The 12,733-nt window shown below is 33.1% G+C and overlaps 1 long non-coding RNA gene across 2 annotated transcripts; it reads right to left on the bottom strand.

The window, feature by feature from the left end:
- Positions 1-508: 508 nt before the first annotated feature.
- LOC138189697 (uncharacterized) lies at positions 509-1,840 on the bottom strand. 2 transcript variants are annotated; one of them, XR_011176097.1, is made up of 2 exons: positions 1,132-1,840; positions 509-1,065 (listed from the first exon to the last, which is right to left on the bottom strand). It is a non-coding gene; the product is annotated as an uncharacterized LOC138189697 (long non-coding RNA). The 2 variants fall into 2 exon arrangements; XR_011176096.1 differs by having other exon boundaries at positions 1,144-1,840.
- Between the last annotated feature and the right edge of the window lie 10,893 nt (positions 1,841-12,733).

Here is a 12,733-nt window from a genome sequence, read left to right as displayed (position 1 = left end):
CAGAACCTCCGTCGACACCGCGCCCCGACGATCCTCCTATCAACGATTCAACGCCGTCTGAAGAGCACACTGCGGAGCCTCCGCCACGTCCCCCATTGAACCTCCAATCACCGACAATTGTACGAAAGTACGTTTGCTTGCAGAAGTTCCTGAGGAGAACTTGTGCCCCTACGCGCATCACCACCCCACCGGACAAGGAGGGGTTTTCCGACAAATGCATTGGATTTGCCCGATGTTCCTTGTAACGACCTCTACATTCCCAGGTTAATTGTTAAATGTTGTGTATTTGTTGGTTAATTTATTGCAATATTAAAGTGTTCGCACGCGTCATATCTTTAGTCTCTTTTAAGCTTCTTGTTCCTAATTCTACTATTTACCCAGACTTGTGACTCGCCCTATTCGCGAGTGGTGACGCATTCCTTTTCCCGACTTACGTTACGGTTCGCGTGGAGCACAGGACGTGACGATGACATAATAATTTAATTTACGTTGACTAAAATAGTGAATCTTTTTTTTCTTTCATTTTTTATTTATTCATTAGTTGTAAAATAATTTATTGTATGCTTTTTTAAATAGTCCAATGAATTATTCCATTAACAACAACGGGTCTCTTAATACAATCTTCCTCTGAAAGATAACATTAAAGATGAAAGAAGCTACGATCTGTTGCAACTCATAACAGAAGAAATGTACCTATTATTTAGTACAAAGTAAATAAATAATATGAAATTAATCATAAATTCCGAAAGAAATGAAGGCAAAATAAGAGTGTCACGGCTGATTTATACAAAAACAAACGTCATAAAATATGAAATATAGCGACAACACATTTATCATTACCAACAACGGTGTATCAAATTTCACATAATACACGTCCCTTTTATTCTCCTTCATATTTTTATTACCTCGTAACTCATTCAGTAACACATGTTACATTCAAAAAAGTATATAACTTCGTTAGATCTTTTTTCAACAAATATTTCACAATTCCCAATATGTACATACTCGATCCAACCAATGATATTAATACTGTTATCGATTCGACAATTCTCAATGTATCTGTACCTAAAAAATGAACATTTCACAAAAATCTGCAACTATTATATTCCAGTTCAGTTACTATATATTCACTACTTTATTCACAGTTTTCCCAATTATCATGCGTCTTATTCCGTACTCGATCTTCTATCGTCTTATTTGCCGAGAAATTCGAGAAATAAGGATGTGCTCCAGATGCAACGTGTTCGAATTTAAATTTGCATCCGCTCCGCGGGTACGCGTTTCTTGAATTATAAATAGGATGCGCGCTCAAGTTTGCCAAAATGGTCATGCAACCATTCTGGCCTTGTAGGTATGGTCAGCGAAGAGCTGTTCCCCTGGTCTGAGAATCTTGCTGTCTCGTTTTGTTTATTTCTTTCTCTCAATAAAACTCCAACGAAACATCTAATCCGAATAAAGGCCAACCTTGGGCAGAAAAACTTCGGAAGTACGATATTTCGTAAAACAATTTCATGTAATAATCAATAATAATTTCATTAAAGTAATGTCATGAAAGCGAGCGAGAGCTAGCTGTGGTAAATGTTGTGTGGTTTGTTGTGTTTAAATAACGAGATACTTGATATAGAAAACCGTCAAGTATATTTTAAAATGATTAATAAATAAGTACAGACAATATTCGCTAAGATGCTCGTACTAACGGACTCGTTAAAGACAGTGTGTAATTCATTAATAAGATCGCTGATAACTCGTTAGTAACCCGTAGATACTTGATAGATACTGATTCACGCGACTAACTGATAATTGATTGATAACTGGTTGTTAACTTATAGATACTCTTCGATACTCTTCGATACTCTATATGTACTGTATCGCTCGCGATCGCGTCCGTTTATTTATACTGGTCGGGGGAGAGTCGGAAAATTCAAATTCGTCTTCATTCGACGGTTGCATGTAGCGGCGACACTGTTTTGCCCGGAGTTTATTTGTTCTTACATTACTTGTAATCTAACGGTCTTGATACTCCGAGGCAAAACAACAACATGATTTGAATTGTCCTCTGACTCATGTGCCGCTACATAGCTAAGCGTTTGCTATTCCTTGCACTGAGAAATATTTTGCTTAATTGTGGAGAAAATTGAGAAAATTAGAATCAGGAAGGATTTTAGGGTAGTTTGTTTGGTTGAATAGTAAAATGAAAATTTTGTTCGAAGCTAATTGGAATTTGAGTTATCTTGTTGGTTTAGTATTGGAAACTTTTTGGCTATTGATAGATACTATGGATTAAAGAGGATTTCGGCTTATCCTCTACTTCCGGTAAACGAATTTAATCTAATAAATAATTTCCGAGATAAAGCTTCATAGGTGCAGTTACTTTTTACAAAAATAGGCAAAAACTACAAAATTTAAAGGTAAGCACAAAAACAATAGACTGATGACTTAACTTATATTATCCTAGAAACAATCCCTGATACAGTTTACTATTAGTTTCGTGAAAGTTCAATTGCAATTTCATTTCATCCCGGCAATTCCCAGCATAATTCTTATTTTTAGACGGTATCTAAAAGTTACGACATTGCGGGTGCTATTATGAAAAAGACTCACGTACGGGAGGCACTAATCCTTCGAAAATTATGAAATTAAAATGGTATCCACCGTTATCGCGTGGTTTAATTTTAACTAAAGTTTACGTATCCACGAAATTACTGGTGAATTTAATTACCGAAATTAAATTTCAATGTGTTTTCAGACTTTTTCATAGAAAATATACGTCGGTAATCGAATCAGGATATAAATCTAGCAATCTACATATAAGTAAAAATATATGGAATATGCAAAGTAGGACACTAATTATAATATTTAGATGAAATAGATTTCTATTTAGAATCTATTTTTTTAGTCATATTTACAAAGATATAAAATTGTATAAACATCAGTCTATTCATTTCATCACTACCTTCATGATCCTCGATTAAATTTTTCACTCACCATATGACAGAAAGTTCAATTTCACAGTAGATTTGCATGCATATGCGACGCCGTTCATAATTGCACGTGAACGACTTTTTTTCGAATAACGAGCATCGAGCATCCATCTCGCATCACTTCTTTGTCAGTCGGCTTCTCGATATTTCATTTTCATGGTTTTTCCTCGTATATTTTTTTTCTTTTTTCGATCGCATACGCGTTCGCTATCTATAGAGAAAAAGCCTTGTCGTTCCATCGCACATTGTGCCTGAGGCATCTTTGTCTGTTTTCATAGCAACCTTTCAACGATCACGATGAACCGTGATCGCGTTGGACACTGCCTCTCACGGTCGCTTTCTATCAAAGCGACGATGCGACGACAACGCTTTAATTGCCTTCGCGGCCACGGATTAACGGAAACAAGCGCCGCGCCGTCGTTTCGATTAATCCGCTTCGTAAATGAAAGAGCTTTCCAAAGTTCCGATTTACTGGATGTAACTGCTATGGCTAGCAGAATGGATCTGCATGTTTCAATATATGGATCTATGGCTGTATGGATCTGTATATATTTCGATATATAATTTATAAAGTGACAAGTAGACCGCGAATTTTAATGCATTTATGGGAAATTTGAAGATTTTTTACCTAGGTTCTATTTTCTTAATTATATTCTGAAAAATCTGAATTTGCATAAAAGTCTCCAATCCAGTAATAAGGAATACCGTAGTTGTAGTGATATGTACGTCAAGTGCATCTATAGTAGTATTCTTGGTATACAGATGCAACCAATTTTTGTTAATGTAATACTAGATTAAGTAAATAATTTTACAATAAAGATCTTGCGAATTAATGTTGTTAATTGAGGATGCGACCAAAACTGTTGTACAATTTCTCCAAGAACTGATTTTAAGAATTCTTTACGTACACTCGCATTCATAAGTGTTAAAATATTTGTTGGTTTTATTTAAATTGTCCTTTATAGTGAGTTTGATTTTAAATTGCTGTCTCTCCGATTGATTGTTCTAGGTCTTCTTCGCCAAGAGTTCCGAATAGAGTTTTAAATGCTGAGCCTATAACGTTGAGTAGTCCGCGTTTGCTTCTATAGTGTAATAACAATTTGAGTTGATGCGTTAGGTTTTGGAGATTTTTACACTTGATTTTTAGATTGCTTATCTCTGGTGTGTAAGCGCAAGGTGGTTTATATTGTCGGTCTATTAGCTCAATTACATGTTGTAATCTATTGGTTTGATCGATTGGGTCGGTAAGATCCACTATAAGGGTGATATCTACTTGTTCACTGTACAGATAGCAATCATCTATATGTTCTAAGAAAACGTTGGCATAATTTAGTGGTCTTACTAGTAGATCGCTTTGAATGTATTCGAGAGTTAGAATTATCCATGTTATGGTTGCCTTCCTGAAAAATAAGGTTTTAATCTGTTACCGTGGATTCTTTGCGTTTGACCGTTGGAATATTCAATAAGATAAGTGGGTGGATTGGACGAGAGGATTTCAGCCGGTCCTAGCCATTCGTGGTCTAGTTTGTTGGTTTTGTGATCATTATGTACCCATACTTTATCTTTTACTTGGAATATCGTTTGTGTTTTGATAATTTTTCGAATCTGATCTCTTTGATATCGCTTTTTGTTTGATTCAGTGATTTGTCTTGCTTTTGCTATTTAGGCGTTATGTCGATTTTTCCAGCGTTTAAATAATTGATCTTTAGTTAGGGTGGAAGTGTTTGATATTGAAAATAGCATGTTATTTGGTTAATTGATCTTGGATAGATAGGATAAATTGGTTGCCTTGTTTGGTTTTGGTGAGGGGTCCGAGTATGTCTATTGCGATTTTATCATTAGGGCTAGCGGGTGTGTCAGTTATTATGGGTTGTTCTTTGGCCCTGATACGGTTTAATTTTTCTCGTTGGCAGGTTTCGCAGTTTCGCAATTCTGTGACATCTTGCTCTAGGTTTGTCCAGTGATGGTGTTCTTGTATTCGTTTCACGGTGCGGTGTATACCTAAGTGTCCTACTATTTCTTTATGATTCTCGCGTAATATACTTTATTTTTTTCGTTATCGTACTCTACTGCCGGATCTTGTTCAAATATCAGTTTAATTTGAGGAAATTTGTTTATTAGAAACCTTAACATAAGTTGAATGTTTACTTTTTCTAATGTGCTGAAGCTATTGTCGTTTATTCCTATATGCAAGTGTCCAGTTTGGTGTTTAATAGTGTTTAGTTAATTGATGCAACCAGTGTTGTTCGTTAAAGTCTCCTAATTCGGTCTTTGTAATTTGTTTAAAGTGTGGTCTGTTAGGTTTTTGAGTTATTGGAGCTGAGGTGATATTGGTTTTCCAGTCGATATATTCGTCATAATAGTTCGGGTTTTCTAGATCAGATTGGATTTCTTCCGGGATATGTAACAACATGGATGTCCATCTTGGGAGAGTATTGCTCCTGATCCTTCGTTACTTGCGTCTGTTATTAATGTGAATGTTTTTTCAAAGTCCGGGTATTGCAGTACAGGAGCTTCACAGAGTTTTTGTTTCAGTGTGTCAAATGCAAGCTGTTGTTTATTGGACCAGTGGAATGGACTGTCTTTCTTTGTGAGGTCTATCAGTGGTTTCTCGATTTTAGAAAAGTTGCGTAAATTTTCTGTAGTAAAATCCGTAGAGTTCCTGTTGAAGTTTCCTCTTGATGCGATGAATGGATCCTGGCTGGATTGCCAATTTTGTCACGTCGGAGACACAAGAAATCACGAAACCGACAGATCGCCGGTGATCTCCTCGCGACGCAGTTCGAACGTTTCACGAATAAGGTGAAGAAATTGAACTTCGTATGTGATAATGGAATTTTTATTATATAAATCCAACAGAGTGACGGTTCAAAGTGTTACGACAGAATAATGTCTTGAACGCTAATTTAGGAGAGTTTTATATTGAGGTTTTAGTCCCTTTGGAGGGGTTGTCGTCGGATGTGTCTCAGAGGCGGCTATTCCGTTACCGTCCGGCTGTTATTTCGATAGCTGTGGCATGCAGGACGTTTCGTCTGCCTGGTTACTGTTTCCGAGCGAGTGGTCTTCTTGAGCGTGTGACGATCATTTTGCTGCCGCACATAATTTCTATCATTTCATTTGACTTTCTATGAATAAAAATCTGTCAGCAATTCTGTATTCCAAGGGTGTGTTTTTAGGAGGATGGCCTCATTAAAAATTAAGATGAAATAAGACAACGATGCAATAATCGTTGAAATACGATGATGTCTGACTTCTTTGGATTAACTTGAAGGGGAAAAGTTTCAGAATGGCTCATAGAAGGAAAACGTAGGTCTTATCTCAGGAAGTTGTAACTTCATGATCGTGGAAATAATTTGGTGGTTAAGTTGAGGGTTATTGGTTAGTTGTTAATACCAATTCCGCTGTAAGTTTCTGAATGGTTCTTAGAAGGAAAATGTGAACCTTACTTCAGGGACCTGTAACTTTGTAGCGGGAGAAATAATTCGGTAGTTAAGCTGAGGTTTATTGTTTAATAGTTAGTACTGATTCTGTTATAGTCTTAGTTGCAATAACAAGATTATAAGAGTTAAATATTACACGCTGTGTGTTTCCTTATTGTTACTTTGGTTACTGTAGCGAAATATTATGATCGATAATAGTAACAGTCTAAATTCATAGTAATTAGTCGTTATTGTTGATGAAACTACTATTTTTATCTCGTCGTTGCTTGGCAACAACGGTAGTGATAGTGGCACAACTTAAAGAGTGTAAATATTAGAGGAGAGGCTTTTTAAATTTACATTTTTGAAAATATTAAATACAGGCTTTATTAATATAACTGCCCCCTGACGCAAAATTGATGAGTTTATACCGTTTTACATTATAAAAATAGAAATGTAATGTAGACTTATATTTAATAAGAGCAAATTTTTAAAATTCTGGATTGTGGCATTATCAATGTCAATCAGCGATATATATTTTAATCCTCTATATCTTGAATATTTTAAAGTATTATTTCTTTTATATATACCATATATTTCATGATTCACACACATACACACAAATATTTACAATTTTGATTGTATTCGTAGATATTCTTTTCGTAGAATTCTATATTCGTATACATTTATATTGCTCTGTATATAGCATATGTGTTATATGAACATTTGTAAAGTATTAAAAGTACAGATGGTAGTAAAATATAAGAAGAAAATAATTCAGATCATAAAGAGTTAGTGCATCATCATTTTTCCAGAAAAAGAAAAGTGATTACTTTGCTACTTGTATAAATATATAACTTTTTTTAAATTAAAATATTCCTTTTTATAAAAAGAGTCAAATTTCTAATATCACGAAGAAATCTTAAACTACGTGTATGAAAATATCTGTAATAAAACAACAATCTCAAATCAAACATTTACAGTAGACAAAGCAATGTTATATTAAAAAATTGGAACGGATGGAATTACTTACAGCAATGAAATTATTTAATACACGATCGATATCATGTGCGAAAAAATATAAATAAGTGAAGGAGTATTTAATCCAGCATGGTTAATGGTAAATAACAGTGAGGTTTAAAGTTTTATTCTAAAAGATCACCTTTATGATGCGAACTCTCTTGAATAAACGGTTTTAACCATCGCTCTTTTATTTCTCTCATCTCTTTTTAGTTTGTTCAGGAACTTGTTAAACGGTTTGACTTAAATTTAAACGAGCCGACTGCAACGATCCGGATTAATTAAACTGTGCAACATGCTCCGGTGGATTTCCATAATAACATGGAACGACACTGGCGACAGATAGCTGCAAGAAATTTCATTTCCTCTCCTTTTAGCTTGTACTTTCTGTTATCTTCGATTCTCAACTTTTTCTATTTTGTATCTAAACATCTAGGTATTCTTGTTTCGTCGATACAAGTAATTGTCCAATGTTTACACCATTCAAAAGTGAAAAAGTGGAAGAATAGAATACACATAATGCGATGTTTATTCAGTTTCATATTTATGTTTCTCCTAAAATGGAGATATACAAAAAAATACCACTATTCAAGATAAAAAGCAAACTTTTAACCGTATATTATTTTATAAAGAATCATTCAAAATTCCAAAAATGCATCGTTGTAAAGTTATAAAATTATTATAAAAAATTATAAATTGGCCATTTTGATTACTCAGTTACTTCTAGCATTGGAAAACGTAACAAAATTCCCCAGAAAGAATAAGGATCTTTTATGCAAGAAGTCACATCAATAAGGAAACAAAAGCACAATTGTCCTAATTGGATTACACTGTAATTTAATTACATAATTCGAACTTTTAAATCAATTGAATTGCTAATTACTATACTCATGAGTGTAATTAAATTACGATATATTAGGTCGTCCGAAAAGTTTTTTTCGTTTTGTAAGGAAATAATGGATGCACAACATTCTCCGTTTTATATTATTTTCACAACTTTCGACAGATTAGGTTTCATGTTTGTATAAAGATGCATCGTTGTATAGACGAGTTTGTAAAAGAAAGACACTTTTCGGACAACTTAATAATTGAGATACGATATAACTGAATTAGAGGAACTCTGAAGAAGTGAGATAAATGTTAATACATATTTATCTTTCATGTTTATACTCGTTTCATGTCCATACGACGTATCTTTTAATCTTATGTTTATGTTTGTCGATTACATTATTCAATTGTGCTTCGTAATTGTGCTTCAATTGTAATTATAAATTGCATTGTAAAATATGAATTACGAATTACAATGTAATCGAATATCATGCAACAGAATGATTTTATAACCATAATTTATGGAAAAAAGCCAATTGTAATTCAACACAATTCTGCTGTGAAAGCGTTCGAAAGTAATCCAACTAATCCGATCGAAGCTTATTCAACGGTAAATGTGTGGAACTTTCGGATCGTGCAAGGTAAGACATTCGAACACGTATCGCAAAAAGATTCTCATTTGGAACTCTAGGATGGTCTAAGAATACCGGCATGTTTTCTTGATAGGTTTTAGAATGATTATTATCCGTGGATCGTTTCGAAGGAGCAATTGCATACAGTGGGTAAGTTCACGAGAACTCTCGAATGATATCAGATGCTGAATTTCCGGAGTATAAGAAAGAAACTTTTCTCGAACGTGGATTGAAAGAATAAACGTTTCGAAGAGTTTCCCGAAGTAAATCGAAATTTCGTCGAAAAAGATATTTCAAGGCGTAGCGGAAGTTCCTCGAACGATCTACGTGCAATGATTCTCCGTTCTCGTTTGATATTCTATTCGTTCGAACTGCTTCGCCTTGGAATTTGATTAGATGGAACTGGGTGGACGATAATTCCACGAAAAGTTTTCGATCGATGTTCGGGTGGGTTGAAAGATTTTATAGTGATTAAGAGATTTTGATTGGCATGTTCCTTTTTTCTTGTGTATGTTTTTATATTACTAAAAATTAGTTATATTATTTATAGCTATCACACTATGTGATAAGTATATTCCACAACTCTATTGCTAATTATACAAATGTTTTCTTGTTAGTGTCTATGTCATAAACATTTTTAAAAGATGCATAAAAAAATCTTCCATGTAGTTTCTGTAATAGTATCTGTAATAATTATCAGATATTGTTAGACTTTTCTTCTTTGCCTTCCTTTCCTATGCCTACTCTTCCCTTTTTCTTTCGCCTGTTCTTCCATTTGTTTAATAATATATATCAATAAACTACAAATTTTTAATAAAAAAATTAAGGCATTTTAATATATAAAAAATATGTGAAGTCCTATTATTCTGCTGTTCTAGCGAAAAATGATAGCAGAATTTTGGTCAGTCTTCTCAGGTATTTTTTTCAAAGCCCCCTTGTGTATTTCTTATCACGTTTGAAGGAATATACCAATGACATTTTGATTAAAAAACAAGCAATTTTCTGTGTAATAATATAGCAACTTATATAAAGAAATATTCGGAAAATTATGAACTAATTAAAGATTTTTCTGTACTTTTTTCTCACACCAACGAGGCAGAATCAAAACGCATATTAAATAATGCTTTTCTTCGCACAAGCATGGTCCAGTTTGAATACGCGTGTAACTATCACATAGTTTCAAAGCTGAAAGAAAATTAATGTTTTGTAACCCCGAATGGTTCGTACGTTCTGTTACAGTGTATGCTATGCGAATGTTGTATGCGTTTGTAAAAAATGCTACACGCCGACACAAACTGTAGCAACTGCAGTAATTGCATTCCTATTGGTCTACGGTATTTCACTGATTCGTATTTAAAGGGAGGCAAATGTTCGATACGACGAAAGGTTTGCAACAAGGGTTACTCATGGGTGAAACAGTGCATTCAGTGGTGCATTCGTATTTTGTTCATGTACCAGAATTTTCACGGCGAACGCTCTACTATTATCGTAAGCAGATTTTGTACTAAGTTATTTGAAATCGGTTTTCTGTTGAAAACGTCTAAAAGAAGTGAATTTTCTGTTACAAATTTATAAAATTATCATTATAAAATTGGATTCTAAAAGCCAAACTAAATTCTTGTATGTTTCCCTGTTTTTTGTAGAATTTAATTAAATAAAGGCAATCATGAACATTTCAAAGAAGATATATGACTTCCATGTTTTATGAAATCCATGCTTGATAGTTGTTAATAACGATGCGTTGCAATGTGATTTTTCATTCTCCGGATAGTGATCCCGATAAAAAGGAAACGGAGCTTAAATGCATAGCTTCGAGTACTGCCGACTGTTCATAGTATGATATTAAAAGATCTGGTTACAATCAAGCGTTGATTTCCAACTTCCAGAGGCCATCGAAATGTATTATCGACCAAATTGTACGGCGCTGTGTCGCCGGTGAAATGAATAACACTTTTACCTTATGTTTTTTTTCAATCGATATAAAACAAACTGAAACGCTGATTGAATATTTTTTCCTTCTTCAGGTGGAGCGTTTCGAAAATAGAACTGAGAGTATCGGAGGTATTGAATTCAAATATCTGTCATATTTACATATAGCTTAATTTTGTATTATTGTCAAATTAACCACCTCTTGAAAATTTGTATCTTATAAAGATTCACGTCGTCATGAGTTTTTGTAAAATTATTTCATTTGAATCTATTATTATTATTATAGACCTATATACAAGAAACTTACATTCGGAATATTTTTCTAAGGAAGTTGTCTTGTTTTTCTATGTATAATCATAGGAAAATAGTATTATTGCAATATCAAGTATTGTACATAAAGTTAAGAATAATAGTATGATTCGATATAATAAGAAAAATATACATTACTGTTACGATATTTATATTAGTTTCAGAAGTGTAAAAAGTGTTTATTGAATTTTGTAATTGTACTTTCTATTCCCTATCATTTTTCATATGCATATTTTTTTAGTAACTGTTTAAAATAAAATTTTATCCTTATGTCGCGCGGAGTTGCTCCATTTGTTTTCAAATACTTATTCTATTGAAAGGGAAGTACTTATCCTGTACTTATTTCACTGCAATACAAATACTTATTGTATTTATATTTTACCATTTATCGTATCTTAATATACCAATTATATTCTACAGAGATAAGCTATTAATTATTTATATGTCTGTAGCTACGAGACAGTTATCTTTTATTTTTTTAGTATATTTAAAGCTTTATAGATAGTTTCATCATAGTAAATAAATGATCTTTAACGATTTCAGGCGGTCAATAATTGCGGCGATTTGGGGAACGATGAGGAAGAATTGGCTATTCATTCCAACTGTTGAACCAGAACTTGAAGTCTGGAATCTTTCGTTTGTCCGACAATTGCTCTACCAATTAAGCTATCCAATTCGCCCGCAAATCCTTTTTCCCCAACTCCAATATCTCGGTTGGTCCTTATTGCGCTTAAAACTTAAGCTTTTACAAAGCGCACAAGTAACTATCGTTTAATTTGTCCATCGAATATTTGATATACAATTTGCTGCAAAATGTAGCATATCAATAGAATGAATTGGAATAAAATTGGAAAAATACATAAAGAGTTAAAAGATATTCTGATACAGAAAAATCTTTATCTGGAAGATAAAAATTACGATCATAAATAAAATTCTGAAATATAAAAATGTCTTTGCTTTTATGTAGATTTTATGGCATATGTTAATTTAATTGTGGCACATTATATTTGGAAAATCAATTTTATTAGAATATATAATCTATATAATATAATTATAATCTACTATGTATCCCCAACATAATAAAGTACAGAACTAGTATAGCTCCTTTTATCTGTAACTTTTTAATTATAATTATTTATAATCTAAGAATTATATCCTGTCAAGAATCGGCAAGAACTTGAGTACTTTCTATGTACAATCTTAAGTGATTATTGTAACTATACTTTACTATTTATTTACCATACCCTATCCTATTATACTAAATTTTATTTTCACAAAATTTAATTGTTCTTAAGAATTCTAATATCTTTTCTTAAAACCTGTCATTTCATTTAAATAAAATTTATTTCTTGAGTCCAACAGTAACTCTATACTATAAAGTATGTTGCACGTTGAACTTTAAAAAGTCGAAATATGTAATACAAAAGTACACTATCTAAGAATAGTGTATCTATTGTGTGTCACTTTTACGGAAGTAAATGCATAGTATTGCATAAATCAAAAAGCTATTAATAAATCGTCCTTTCTTCATTTCTTTTTTTATTCGCACAATCACGCACGTATATATACGAGTACTATAATGAGTTTCAAGGTGACGTAAATTTCCACCCAGCCG

This window comes from Bombus flavifrons, chromosome 2 (genome assembly GCF_040668555.2).
Source record: "Bombus flavifrons isolate JBK064 chromosome 2, iyBomFlav1_principal, whole genome shotgun sequence".
NCBI lineage: Eukaryota > Metazoa > Arthropoda > Insecta > Hymenoptera > Apidae > Bombus > Bombus flavifrons.
The sequence above is the reverse complement of the archived record's forward strand: the minus strand, read 5'-3'. Positions and strand labels throughout refer to the sequence as shown.